This window comes from Nuphar pumila, chromosome 9 (genome assembly GCF_984573655.1).
Source record: "Nuphar pumila chromosome 9, dmNupPumi1.hap1.1, whole genome shotgun sequence".
Lineage (NCBI taxonomy): Eukaryota > Viridiplantae > Streptophyta > Magnoliopsida > Nymphaeales > Nymphaeaceae > Nuphar > Nuphar pumila.
Window position 1 is genome coordinate 123,228,140 of NC_143257.1, and position 15,187 is coordinate 123,243,326.

Below are 15,187 nucleotides of genomic sequence, written 5' to 3' on the forward strand. Positions count from 1 at the left end.
GGGGTATTATTTCCTTGACCTAGCAAAAAAAAAAATAAAATTTGTGTCCCAATTGTACTATTAAATAGTTGGTTAAACATGCATGTGCATTTGTTTGATGCTACCGAAATGGTCCCACACATGCAAACATTAACAAAGAATGACTAAACTACGAGGACATCCATCATTCTTTATTTTATTTTTCTTAAGCCGTTATATTAGTCTCAAATCTCAATAAAATATGGATAATAGAAGAAACTATGCATGCATCAAAGTTGCAAACTTTTTTTTTCTTGGAAGGCAAGCTGGGGTTAGGCAGACCCCTAGCAGTTAATTATACAACTATACCATTGGGTTTTGAACCTACAGCGTCCCAACACAAGGTGACATGCACTAGTTGCTCCTACCATACAAGTGGAGCCCCCGTTGGTATAGTTGACACATACCAAGATATTACAAACCTAGGGACTTAGTCAGGTTCGGGTGGAACATCCGATTGAATCTTTCCCTTTAGTTGGATTCAGTAAGCAAAGTAATATCCAAATGCTAATCGGACTCAAGACTCGGTTCTAGCATTCTCATATCCGAGTCCGATTTAAAGTCTGACAATATCCAACCTGATGATATGTATATGTTGGATGTATTAGGGTATGCACTATAATCGGATCTGGGTTCAGTATAGGCTCTATACATCCAAGCTTGAAACCAATTATATCCCCCCTAAGTTTGATCTGTTTACTTCCCTAAATCAATGGCTGAATTTTAAACTTAGACATAACATAATATATTATGGATGTCTTAACTATGTTTGAACTTATAGACAGGAGATATCTAGTGCAGCTAATATAATGAGATGCTTATTGATCATGACCGGCCAAGATATCACTTTCTCTCACTAACATTGATGGGATATGTTTGCTTCATCAAATGTCTTCTAGTGTCCGTTGTCCAAGAAAAGCCAAGAGAGATACTACCTCTAGTTTACCTACTTCAAAATTCATGTAGCAATAGCGTGGCAAATATATGGCCTATATATTAGCTTGTTAGGGAGACTAGCCCCACCTATGGATATATTTAACTGAGTTTACATTTTTTTTTGTCTTCTAGGGCATGTTGGGTTTGGTTGGAGGTAGGGATGAACAATCATATATGAGAAAGTAGAAACTGTCATTGTTGATCACAAGGTCAATCTACCTTGTGACCAAGAATCACAGGTTTCAAAGAATGAGTGTTCTGACTCCTTTGGGGGCAACCATGGAGTTTTACATCGTCGGGACAGCGACTGTAAGTACGGCAGGCAAAGCCAATGTGGCTAGGTCTTTGATTCTAAAGTTGATTTCTTCGTGTAAATATCAAAAAAAAAAAAATGAGTAGTCTAATCACAATTACAGATGTACAAATTTTTATGTTTCAATAAAGTTGAGAACGTGTGCTTGTGATTTGAGTCACAAGATCTTGAGAAAATTCAAGAATAGCAGGGTGTTACAAACATGCCTTGTAAATTTTCACCTATAGATATGCATTGTAAAACCCATGAATAAAAAAAAATATTGGACCCAGACCCGGATCCGACCCGAATGCTTAGTCGGCTGTATGCTTATAAAAGCATGCAGCGGCAAACGGGGAGGTTTCTCGAAACCTCCTTCCCCTCTGTTCTTTCGTCCTCTCTCTCTACACCCTCTCTCCTCCTGACCCCCTCTTGTTTCTCCTCGCCGGAGATCCACCGCCACCGCCTCTTTCTCGTCTCCTCCCTGCATCTCTCTCGGTTCTCTTGCTGTCGGGATCGGCGCAGAAGACCCCCCAACGACCCACCACCACCGGCGACCTCCCGATCGGAAGCCCAAGTGCGCACTCCTCTGTGGCCTCCTCTTCCCCTTTTCTTTTCCTCTTCCTCTTTTCTTTTCTTCTTCCTTCCGTCGACCGATAGAGGCAGAAGCCCCTGTCTGTCGGTCTTTTATGGCAGAGAATGGACATTCGGCAGGGGCTTTAGCTCCTGCCACTTTGCCGACAGGTCGACAGGGGTAAAACCCCTGCAACCTGTGAGAAGGGTTCTAGCAAGGGGTTTTGAGGTGCCTGCCTCCCCTTTTTTATTTCACCAGGGAGGGTCGAGACCCCTCCATGTCTCTTCTTTTTTCACAGAGAGGGTTGAGCCCTCCTTGCCTCCTTTTTGTTGCGCAGGGGAGGGTTCGACCCTCCTTGCCTCTGTTTGTTGCAAGGAAGGGCTCGAGCCCTCCCTGCCTTCGTAGTACGCAGAAGGAGGGGTCGAGCCCCCTCCTCGGTCCCTTTGATGTTAGGGGAGGGGTCGAGCCCCTCCCTGCTTGTCTATTGCGCAGGGAAGGGGTCGACCCCCTCCCTGCTTTCATGTTTCGCTGGGAAGGGGACGAGACCCCCTTCCTCCCTCGTTTGGTCAGGGGAGGGGTCGAGCCCACTCCCTGCACCCTTGTTGTTCAGGGGAGGGGTCGATCCCTCTCCCTGCTTCATCTTTTTTGGCGTCAAGCAGGGGCCAAGCCCCTGCCTCTTTGTGTATTCGGAATGCAGGGGCAAAGCCCCGTGCCTCCCTCTTTGTGGCTAGCGGGCAAGGGCCTCGCTCTTGCCTCTTTGCTCTTTCGGCAAGCAGGGCGAAGCCTCCCTAGTTGTCTTCTTCAGGCAGGGGTGCAGCCCTCTGCCTCCCTGTTTCTCGCTGACAGCAGACCAACAGGGGCTCGCAGCCCCTGCTTCTTACACTTAAAGCAGGTTTGCAGAGGCATACTGCCCCTGCCCCTGCCTCTTTTATGACAAAATAGAGGCAGTGCCCCTGTCTTTTCTACCTTTCTGATTGAGATAACATGTTGACGTCTCGCTTTTGTAACTAGTACGACAGATCCCGCTCATGCGCCACAACCTGAGCTGTCCATCGCTTACACCCACAGACGCTAATAAGCTCGCAACTCCTCAAGGTAGGGGAAAATTGCACGAAAGACTTGGACAATTGAATTGAGTTCAATTAACTAAAAAGGATAATTAAATAAATATATATATATATATATTTTTATACGAGTACGCATTTAACTCAAGGACGCAGTTTCGCGATTTTTGTCCTTTACTTTCTGTCATGTTTTTACTTTGTCATCGCACTTTGCACTCAGGCTTCTACTTTTACAAATGTTTCATTACTGTCTTGCCATTTCAGATGATGCTCAGGTTTTCGCTCATTGCATGTGCTATAAAGGCATCATCGTGGAGGATGCAAGAGGCATTTACTAATCTTCCTCTTGCAACAAGAGTTGAGTCGGGAGCTTAACGATACATGCTCGTCTAAGGAGAGGGATCCCTAACAGAGATCCTGGCTTTTCGAGTGAGCAGTCCTGCAAAGTAGACTGAAGAATTTTGGGAGTTGCGCAAAAGCATAAAAGACTGCCCAAATTAAAATATTTAGAAAGATGTGATTGACTGGTTCTGTTCGTCTATCCGACATATCTTGGGTAACCCCGAATTGGGGCTTAAGTGAACTTCTTAGCGGGGGGGTCTATTGAGAAGCCTGTATCTCATCTATCGAGGCCAGTATCGAGTCATGCGAGGCATGCAGATACCACGATAGTGGATGAGATTCTAGAAAATCGCATGCCAAATGTTGGTACAAGTTGTTGGCTGTTTCAAAAGATAAAGAATGTCAAAAGTAAAGTTTAAGAAACATTACATCTTTGTGAAACACTTTTGTTGAGGCTCCTATTGAGGAACTATACCCCTTTCATCCTAGAGACTGCCCAAATTAAAATATTTAGAAAGATGTGATTGGCTGGTTCTGTTCGTCTATCCGACATATCTTGGGTAACTCCGAATTGGGGCTTAAGTGAACTTCTTAGCGGAGGGTTCTATTGAGAAACCTGTATCTCGTCTATCGAGGCCAGTGTCGAGTCATGCGAGGCATGCAGATACCACGATAGTGGATGAGATTCTAGAAAATCGCATGCCAAATGTTGGTACAAGCTGTTGGCTGTTTCAAAAGATAAAGAATATCAAAAGTAAAGTTTAAGAAACATTACATCTTTGTGAAACACTTTTGTTGAGGCTCCTATTGAGGAACTATACCCCTTTCATCCTAGAGTATTTGTAGTCATGCACTACATGCTAGTACTACGATGATCGGATAAGACGGTCGTGCGACCTCGAATAATGCTAAACGTACAATGTTGTAAGCACATAAAAATGGGATCACCTTCACATGTAAGATGCTTATTTGGTTAAAAGATCAGAGCATATAGAATGAATCACCAGTTAATTTACCTCTGACGCACTCATTCGCTTCTTGTAGTCTGTCAAAGGAGAGGACAGAGTGGTACACACTCCAATGGACAGGTTGTTAATAACCACCCCACGGGCAAAGATCTGACCTTCCTAGTCATTGGAGTTAGGAGAATGGACTACCAGACATTATCCTAGGTGGTAGATCCCATGGACTTCTGCAGAAGTTGGATGCATCCATTGCCAAGTACCTGCCTTTGGGGAATCCTCTCTCGGCTAAAGCCGTCCTCTTAGGAGCGGACTCAACCAACTATTCGGGTTATTGAAAATACATAGAATAACAGACGCCCAAACTAGTCTCAGTTATTTCTACGATTTGTCTGCATGTACCCGCAGGCTAGTAATATCGAAACATAAAGTTTGTTCACACTGGTTGATGGATCGTGAGACTTGCTTGTTGTGTGATAGTTTATAGCTTACGATCAAATGAATCGTTATGTTGCATTTTGATAGTTGCACTTTGCTTTAAACTGCTTACCTGCTTTGAATTGCTTACATGTTTAACTGTTGATCTGTTTTAAACAGATTAGCATGCTGAATTAAATTTACTTAATTCAGTTTTCTGTAGTCTCTCTTGTGTACCTACTAGTTTTTCGCGAAACTAACCCATTCTATGGGTACAGGTGATGATTAGGTACACCACGGGCGATGGCGCGATGGTAAGATGACTTTAAGATTTTTTTTTGTGCTCTTAGCTTGCATTCTGAATGTTTTTGGGTTTTGTCACGAATTTTTCTTTGGATATCCGAATTTTGTACAATTTGAAAACTTCTTTAAATGAAAGTGACTTTTCCAAGTGTTTTGCAAGTATCAAGTGTAGTGAGTTTTGGTTCTTTTAGCTAACGTGCCCAAAGTAGTCAGCTTGACTTTCTATATTCAACAAAAGAATTATCTTCCGCTAATTACATAAACAAACTCTGAAAGGAAAGAGATTTTCTTCTAGTCTCTTGCCTGTTTTCTGAAAGGTTTGTAAGTTTAAAATTTTGGGGCGTTACATGCATAGTTCATTTAGAGGGGATTGGTATTTGGGTTGTTGGATTTTCCAGTGAGTAGGTTTTTCTCATAATTTTAAAATTGAGGGTTATAAATGCACCAAATTTTATTGATTTAAGGAAATTAGATTTTTAAGGGTCTATCCCTAGCAAAACGACTATTTTGAAGACATCTACCACATTAACTTGAGTGAAAATGACTTGCAATTGATTATAACAAATTTTTTTATCTTATTAAGTTTGCATTGATTGTATAGGTATTTCTTATTTCATATATTGGATCTATGTTGTGGCCATGTTCGGGCTCAGCCCGTTTACCAGTGAATTAAGCTTGTGGCTAGGCTCGTGTTCATATTGCTCACAGCTGGTTGATGCTTGGAGCTTGGATTTAGAGTAGCACCAAATGGATCCACCTCAAGTAATTGGTGCATCGGGTTTTGTTTTGAGCTTGCAACACTTGGATCCATTTTTTTGATCTTGAGATACAGGATGCAGATTGGGTTACTCCATAATTGGGTCTGCATCATCCCTTCTCTCTTGAAAATGGTCTAGTTCACTGGGCAAGAATTCAAAATATGTGAAACCATGGGTAGTCACATGTTCATGTTTCACATGTATGCTTTCATTGAGATACTAACTCAAGCCTTGATGTATGTTCGCCCAAGTGATAAAGTGAAGCCAAGGTCGAAGCTTCCACTCATTACCACCTTCAGCAACCATTTTTGCACTTTTTCCTCCAGGGTCGAAGGCAAAAATTTTGCAGGTCACAAGCTTCTCAAGATCAACGCAGTTCTATCTATCACACACAAAGGCGATCTTCTGTGTACGATTTATAGAACCCTTCATAGTTGAGGTTCTTGTCTATGCCATGAACACCCTGACCAGCTCCGTCTAACCCTCTAACGAAAGTTATTCCATGGGATCTCTCTAAGAAAACACGTCCACATGAGACATCTAACAAGACGTCATCCCAAGGGATAAGTTATAGAACCTTTCACAGATGCTACTATCGTTAACGTCATGACCAGCAGAGTCCAGCCCTTGGCCCAGCATGCCTTGAACGATTTTGAAAACCAACTTAAGGCAAGGCATATGGTCAATTAGGTCAGGGCATTCATGGCCCCTGTGGTCGAAGGCCTGTGCTAAGGCTGAATCACCAGGTGTGTCCTACCCTCGGCAAGGTGTACATGCAGCCGGTTACTTTCATCAAGTTCTAAGTCGAGGGAGTTTGCATTGGCCTTTATGAGATTTGAATAGATTTCCGCAATGGGAATAAGAGGTGGTCCATAAGAAAAGAAAGAGAGAGCATGGGTTCATGCGAGTGTGGAACTAAGCAGTCATGGGAATGGGATGTCCTTTCATCAACACCGATGCTAAACAAACGGGGTTTTCGGCCCTTTTAGTGTTTTTTTTAGTGATTATGACCTCATAAATGTGTTGGGCATGGTAGATTTACTAGGAATCCTGGATCATGTGTTTTCAATGGAAAAAAATATTTGGAGCTAAAAAATTTATAAATATTTTAGTCCAACCCTATAAAAACCCACTCATGTGTCATAATCAAACATAGATCACATCTTTACGGACAGAATTTAAAAATAAAATGAAAAAGCCTTAAAACCCTCATTTAGTATGTTTCATTTAGCATGTTTTATGTATTACCTGATATATATATATATATATATATATATATATATATATATATATATATATATATATATATATATATATATGTGTGTGTGTGTGTGTGTGTGTGTGTCTTAACTGAACATATTAGTCTTCATTTTTCATTCTGCCCCATAGGTTTGAAGTGTTTTATGATAGATCAGAACCATTAAATGTGTTTAACATGCTCAATTTAGTGAGAATCAACTCTTGGATCATGTTTTATGAGCCAAGAAAAATTGGTATCTCATAGCCATTGATTTTGGATCACCATAAAAACCTATCCAAAAGCCAGTTCCCACTAAACAAAGCCTATATATAGATCACATCTATGGTGTTAGATGTGAGAAAAAAACCCAAAAACAATATTTTTTGAAGGGGCAAAATATGGGCAAAACTAGGTGGCAATGAGGAATGCATTATTATTATTATTATTATTATTATTATTATTATATGATAAGTCTCTAGTGTGGATATGCATATGGTATCAATGAATTGAAATGAAAAATATCTTATTGATTATATTTTTTAAGTGAATCTAACCTTACAAATATGTTCTACATTGTCTGTTTGGTGGGAAACTGTTGAATCAGTGGAACCTTTTATATATATATATGTGTGTGTGTGTGTGTGTGTGTTCTACAAGATTTTTTTGGTGAGTAAAAAATCAATAACAAAAATGCACTGAAATTTCATGACTTAGAAAACGTATTTTTTTGTTGAAAAACCACGATCAAGTGTTGATATCTAATAAATTGACTATGTTGAACACATATGCAGGGTTAGATAGATTCAAAACAATTTCAACTCATGTATATTGTATGCACATCTGCACAAAGACTTATATATATATATATATATATATATATATATATATATATATATATATATATATGAGAGAGAAAGGAGAGTAGGTGCCTACTGTGAGTGAAAAGGGGCTTTTTTTAACATGTTTTTTCTGCAAACATGACCCTGCAAATGTATTCAACACAGTCGATTTGTTACAAAATGATACTGGGATGGCATAAAAAAAAGTTGAATTTTTTATATTGGGTTAATGTTTGCTACCCTTGTGGGTAAAGAATCCCTATTTAGAAACTGTTTTTTTTTTTTAAATTTCTTTGATTTTTAAACATCTAACACTTCATATGTGGTCTATATGATTGGATTAGGAAACTAGTGGTTGGATCATGTTATTCCAACGTGTATGTAAGCTTTTGTAGGGGTTTAAAACTCAATAGTGTACAGTGTACCAAATTTTCAACATTCATAAAATATTATTTTTATGTTAAAAAAATTCAAGAGTTGATTTCTTGTATTTTGACCATGCTGAGCACATTCATAAAAGTTAGATTTGGTCAAAACAACCTCCTATTGTAAGTTTTGACTAGGGTTCCTTACCTACAAGGTACTAAATGCTTTTTCACACACACACACACACACAAAGGGTATACGTACTATATGGGGGGAATGAAAACCTCTCCAATGAAAACCCTCCCAAACCTTCCCAATGAAAATTTTTTGTTGGTTTTTTTCAAAATTCTGATCTTACAAATGTGTTCAGCATGATTGACACTTGGATCATGAATTTTGGATAAAAAAATGGTATTTAGAACCTCAAAAATTTATAAAAATGATAGGTTATTGATTTTGAAACTTATAAAAAGAATCAAATGCTCCTAGAACTGATTCCTATTAAAACAAGAGTATCATTTTCCTATATATATATATAAAGAGAAAGAGAGAGGCATAGTACAAACCACAAAAGACAGTAAAGTATGGACATAATATGCAGGCACATTGGTGGCCATCCATCTAAATAAAAACAATGGGATCCAATGATCTTTTTTAACTCTTATTTTTGCGCACAGCCAATCACATGTGGTCATTTAATGGGCCCCACAGTAACTGAATGTGGGCTCACGTAGGAGATGAGTTAAGAGATCATTGAATCCCAGTTCAAATGCAAGAATAAAATACAATAATCCCTTGTCCCTTTTTTGCCTATGGCCATTCACATGGGGGTAGGGATGGCAGTGGACCAGGGCAGAGGCAGAGGCAGGAGTCAAGGTCTCCATCCCTGCCATGTTTCAAAATGTTTACCTTCATCTCTGCCTCCATCACAGGTTTTGATTTTAACCTTCATCCCCAATTTTTCATTTTGTGTCCTCCATCCCCGGTCCAAATGAGGCGAGGTGGGGTGGAGACCCGCTTCTTCGATCTTTTCATCATTGTCGAGAGTTAAAGGAACGAGAGAAAGGAGAGAAGAGAAATAGGAGCTTGCGTGGCTTTTTAGAGGAAGGAGCGAAAGGAAAAAGGAGAGATTCGAGAAAGGTTTTATGTTGGGGTTAAGAATATATATATATATAGATATAATAATATTTTTTTTAAAAGAATGGAAGATCGGAACGGGATGGAACGAGGCGGGAGCAAGAGTAAGTTCATCCCCGCCTCCATCTCCACTCGGATTTTGATTTTAACCTCTATCCCCGTTTCATGTCCTCAATCCCCTGTCCAAACGGGACGAGGCGGGGTGGGGCTCATGTTCCCAAGTCCACTGTCATCCCTATATGGGGCATTCGGCCCAAATTGCGACCAAGTGATTGTATGTGACCACGTAGAAGATGAGTTAAAGAGATCATTGGATCTGGTTACGATTCTTTCTATGTCCATGGTACAAATGTTCACATCTTTTTATATATCATGTACGAATGGATAGGGTTTTCATTTTCCATGCATGCACATGTACAACTTGCTTTGCAGCACCGGCTTTCCATAAAGCAAAAGGTTGCAAAAGTCTATTTAGGAGTATGTTGTGAACGAAGGGAACAGCGACTTCTCTCTCCCTTTTTAGGGTTTGAAGCCTTCTTGATTCTGGCCCTCTATACAATAAAGGCTTATAAAATAATCTCTCTCTCTTTCTCTCTCTCTCTCTATCTGAAAAAGGCTTGTAAAGGCATTTAACTCTCTCTCTCCTGTACCAAAAAAGAAACCCAAGTAGGGGTGGGCATCGAACAGAGCTCGGCCCATCTGGCTTTAAGTGCAGCCCAGCCCATTTACTAACTGGCAGGGCTTTGGCCCCGTTCTTAATGGACTTGGGTTTGAAGAGCACTCCATGACCCGGCCCATTGGCCCAATGGTCAATGTAATGCGAGTTGGGCTCGGCCCGGCCTAACCCAACTAATTAGTTAAATAATAAATAATTAACAAGTTTTCATGTACCCAACTAAATATTTTTCTAGTTTTCATAAAATTAATGCAACAAATTAAGTAAATAATAATAGTTATCAAGTTACTATGTAATTAATTAATTTTTAAATTTTTATATTGTTAAAACTTGGCTAATATTATGCAACTAATTAGGTAAATAATATTAGCCAACAGGCTGACCCGGAACCGGCCCACGTATATAACAGGCTGAGTTTCGAACTTATAGCTAGTGCGTTCGGGCCTAAGCCCTTGACCCAAACCTGGCCCATGGCGGGTCGAGTAGGCTTGGCCCATCAAGCCGCCTGACCTTAAACCCAAGTGTATTGAATTGACAATCTATTGCCCCTGAAATGACTTGCACAAAATCTAGAAAAGAGACACCCCCAAAGAGCCAGGAATGGAAGTAGGTTTCCTGGTTCTGAAAGTCCATGTGTGTCTGATCCACTTGTGTAGGTGCCCATGAATTAGGTCTGACCAAGAAAAAGATGTTCCTTTCTATTAACCATCTCCATGATCACAAGAATGCCTCTGCCAAAAAGGTTTAATGAAATCTTATCATTTCCTACCAACCGGGGCCTCCGCTTGTCTGGTAGGAGCAGCTAGTGCACGTCACCTTGTGTTGAGATGTTTCAGCTTCAAAACCCAATGATATAGTGTAACTGGTAGGAGTCTGCCTCATAGTGACAAATATCGCAAGATTTATGAAAATCTCGTGATAATATCGCAAGAAATTGCCTGAAAGTTTAAAACTGTAATTTCTCGCAAAAAAATCAAAATATTGCTAGATTTATGAAAAAACATAAACACCATGATTTAAACGCAATATTTACGTTTTAAACGGCTATTTATTGCAAAAAAATCATGTATTTTTATTTTTAAATAATTTTTATTAATATTTTCTTATAAAACATATATTTTATATTTTTTAATTTATTTTTTATTGCCGAGATTTTGCCGAAAAAAATGCGAGATTTATGGTTTTTTTTCAATTTCTCACAAGTTTTTGAAAAACGAAAAATTGCCAATAAAAACGTGTCACTATGGTCGGACTAACCCCAGCTTGCCTTTAAAAAAAAAGCCATCTTATCATTTTCTGACTAAAAGCTAGCACCATATATTAATTAGCAACAGCATATTTGTGTTTGATATATATACAGATTTTTTTTAACGAATATATATAAGGAATAACTCATAGGGGAGGTTGTTTTGACTAAATCTGATCTCAAAGATGTGTTCAGGGAGGTCAAAATAATAGGAATCAGCTCCTAAATCATAGCTTTTGGACAAAAAATAAAATTTGGAGGTTTGAAAAAAAATATTTTTTTTGAGGTTTGAAATTTGACGCATTGTAGGCTGTTGTGTTTTCAACCCTCATCAAATCAGACATATATATCAGAAAAACATGATCCAAGGGTCAGTTTCTACTAAATTTAATACTAGATCACATTTGTAGAGTCACATGTGATAAAAACTGAAGCAAATGAAAATATTACATTTTTTTACTAGGGAGTTTCTTACCCACGAGGGTAACAACCCTATAAGATTATGAGACCATACTAGCAGTGTAAATGGGTCCGGTCAAATCTGAACCCAACACTTTATTTCCCAATATGGATCATAAGAGTATGATCGGAAAAGGCATTTGGATCAGATAAGTGTTTTATATTGGATTTATGTTCGGCTGTTCATATCTAACCTGACCTGTCTGGCATTTATGTAAAAAACCTATTTTGGATCTTTTTTTACCGGATCCAGTATAACCATAATATAGGATCCGGACTGAATCTTACATAATTGAATTGGATTTGTAACGACTATCACTAGATCGGATTTGGATTGACTGCAGAAACTTTTGATTCAGATTTAGATCAGCGAGGATGCAACCCAGCTCCAGACCCAGGGTTTCCCAGTAGGTCCCTGGAAGTTTATGGGCTTGGTCCAGTCGATCATAAATCCAACTGGAACCATGCATAATTCGAATATTTCTGACCTAAATCTTAACTGTATTGGATCAATGGAGATAGAGAAAAAAAAGTCAAGGGAATTGACTGATTAGTATGGACCTTGTAAAATAGCCTATTTGATCCGTTTCTACATCCTAGCCAGGTGCACTTGATGTGGGCACTGTACTTTTGATGTTGAACCCACAATGAAGACCCACAATCTTAGAAAGCTACACTTGAAAGGGTAGTGATGTGTGCTGGAGAATTGCCATTAAAATTGTGTGGTGCACGCTCCTTATTCATCTTTCACAGTGTGCAACCATTTTTAAAGTCAGATATATTGCTCAAGGGAGTCACTAGAATATGAGAATTAACGTGTGAACCACAATTTTCATAGATTTTTTTCTTTTTTCTCTTGAATCTAGCCGTTGTGATCTACATGCTTGGTTTTATAAGAACCTGCTCTTGAATCATCCGATTTTGATGCATAAATGAGATATTTTTAAGGCTTTAAAATCAATGGCTCATAATCTTCATAAATATTCAAGCATTGAAAAATCACATTTTTCATCGAAAATAAACAAACCAATGGTTGATTCCTGACAAATTCACCATGCCAAGCACATCCACATGGTTGGATTTGCAAAAAAAAGTGTTGGAAATGCCCATATTTCTAGTTCTCATATTTCAGTTCTCGTATTCTATTGATTCTTGCTCAAGGGCACCATATAATCCTAGGGTTGAAAGTTGGTTGTGGTAAAGCAACTTGGGAACTTTAAGTAAAAATGTATCAGTATCTAGCTTATTTTGTACATCATTAAACGAATAATTTTGACCTTCATTTTTTGGGATATGTTAGGAATGGAGGTGTGGAGGTTGAAAACTATATGCATTGGAAGTGGAGTTGTTTGTCTCTAAGGAATATAGAGTAAGAAATTTGGGAACAAATTCCAAAAAGCATGTTTGAAATGTGGATCCAAACCTAGTAGGTAAACAACTGCCCTTAATCTGGGTTAAGCCATAGAAATGGCTGGTTTTCATTAGGCAAAAGGTCCATTAGTTCTGAATCCAAACCTTGGGATGTCAACAGTTTGGATTTGGTTTGGACGTCTGACCAAATCCAAATCCAAATCCATTTTGTAAACTTTGGTAGGTTATACATCTGATTAATAGCTGGAGCATTTACTTCCTAATCCAAATTCAAATCTGGTGATCTAAATCTGGTTACATGTAAATGCCCATCCTGTTAGTCATTTAAGCTAGCTGGATTCATATTCAGTATCAGCTTTTTCCATCTAATCCAAATCTGGCTCAAGACCTAATTAGGCTCAATTCAATAACACTTGCATCCCAACCAAATCTCAGCCATTTACAGCCCTATCCAGACCATGCCAGGAAATGTAAATTAGATTTATAGTGTACTTTCAGCAGAGATTTGGTGAGTAGGGAACTGGGGTGGTAGTCAAACAAGGAATTAGAGCCAGTGAATGAGCCAAGTTATCCAAGCTTCGGTTGTTGAAGCTTGGCTTGTTTAAGCTCAAACAGAGCTCCAGCTCATCGATAGCTCAGGCTCACGCTTGTCAAGCCGAGCTGAGCACCCTGTGTTCGTGCTCGGTTGGGTATTCTAAACAAGCTCAACTATGTTAGGCTCACCGAGCATAGGAGCCCAAACGAGTTATACGAGCCAAACTAAGCCAAGCCAAGAGCTGCTTGGCTCATTTAGCCCAACTGGGAATTGCACCCCCCAGTTAGACAACCGTCAATTCAGTTGAACCTATAAGGAATTCACACACACACACACACACACAGGAGAGAGAGAGAGAGAGAGAGAGAGAGAGAGAGAGAGAGAGAGAGATCCACATAACAGGGAATAGGGTCACCTTTCTAATCAAACACAAGCATGATTTGGAATCACCCTAACAATGTTAAAGCTGGGCAGCAGGAACCAACAAACCAACCCGTATGATTCTGGTTTTTGAGGTTTCACACATTTGAATTGCAACACTATAGGGCAAGATCTTGGATTAGAGCCATCTTGTAAATATTATTTGCTCAACTGATTTAAGTCCTTAATTCTATGATTTTCTCGCATATAATGGTAATTTGGCGATCCATCCCTAGATGCTGTTCCTCCTAGAAATTATATTTTTCTGTACCCAAGATTTGATGAAAAAACCTTTAATATGACATGAATTTAGGGTTGGCAAACGGCCGTCTCCGTTTATTGGACCGGTTAGGGTTAATCAGCCCATCAATGGGTTGAGCCTGATAAAGTCAACCAGTCAAAGAGCCATCTGACAAAGCCCATCTTATCGACACAGAACCAAAAAGTCAAAACCCTAGACCAAGCCTGGACCAGACACGCTGAGCTACGGGCAGCTTGCAGGCTGCCCATCAAATTAAATGAAAATTTAATTATTCAGAAATCAGCATGGTCAGGCCCGAACCCAGCCTTGAGTCGGGCTGGGGCTCAAAAGAACAGCCCATTCCTGGCACAAATCGCCCACGCCATAGGCAATGTAGGCATCCTAAACTGATGATCATCTCCAAGTATTGTTACCACTCGTAAGTTGAGTCACCGAGGTGTGCTCTCTCATGAGGCGAGCTCAGGTCAATGGAGACTTGGGATGGTATATATGAGGCTCATAATTGTATACAAAAGGGACATAGTATTAGGTAATCGGGTTTGAGATCCAGGAAATCCAATAATTAGGTCACACGATAAAGGGTTTATGGTAATGGATCATTTGTCCTTTTTTATGACGAGGAACCCTCACCAAAGAGAGGAAAACATCAGGTGGGGGCCCACGACCACCATGCCTTGCGTTGCGCACCTCTGAAAGCTACGGACACAGCCGTGTGCCAATGGGGTTTGAACCGGTGCCTTCACCTCAGCACCTTCTCAACAACCCTGCTGGCCATGCAGGTGAACCCACGGTGGTTGTAACGGATCATGTCAATGAGAAGAAAGAACCTTTAGAGGTGCCTTCCCTCGAAGTGAGGCATTTTCCTTTTGTGCATCTTTCCCCTTTTCCTCAAATTCATCTCACCGCTCTACATGGCTTCAGCCTGCCACACGGTCACACCCACACCACCACTGGGCTCGGCTTGGTGCCT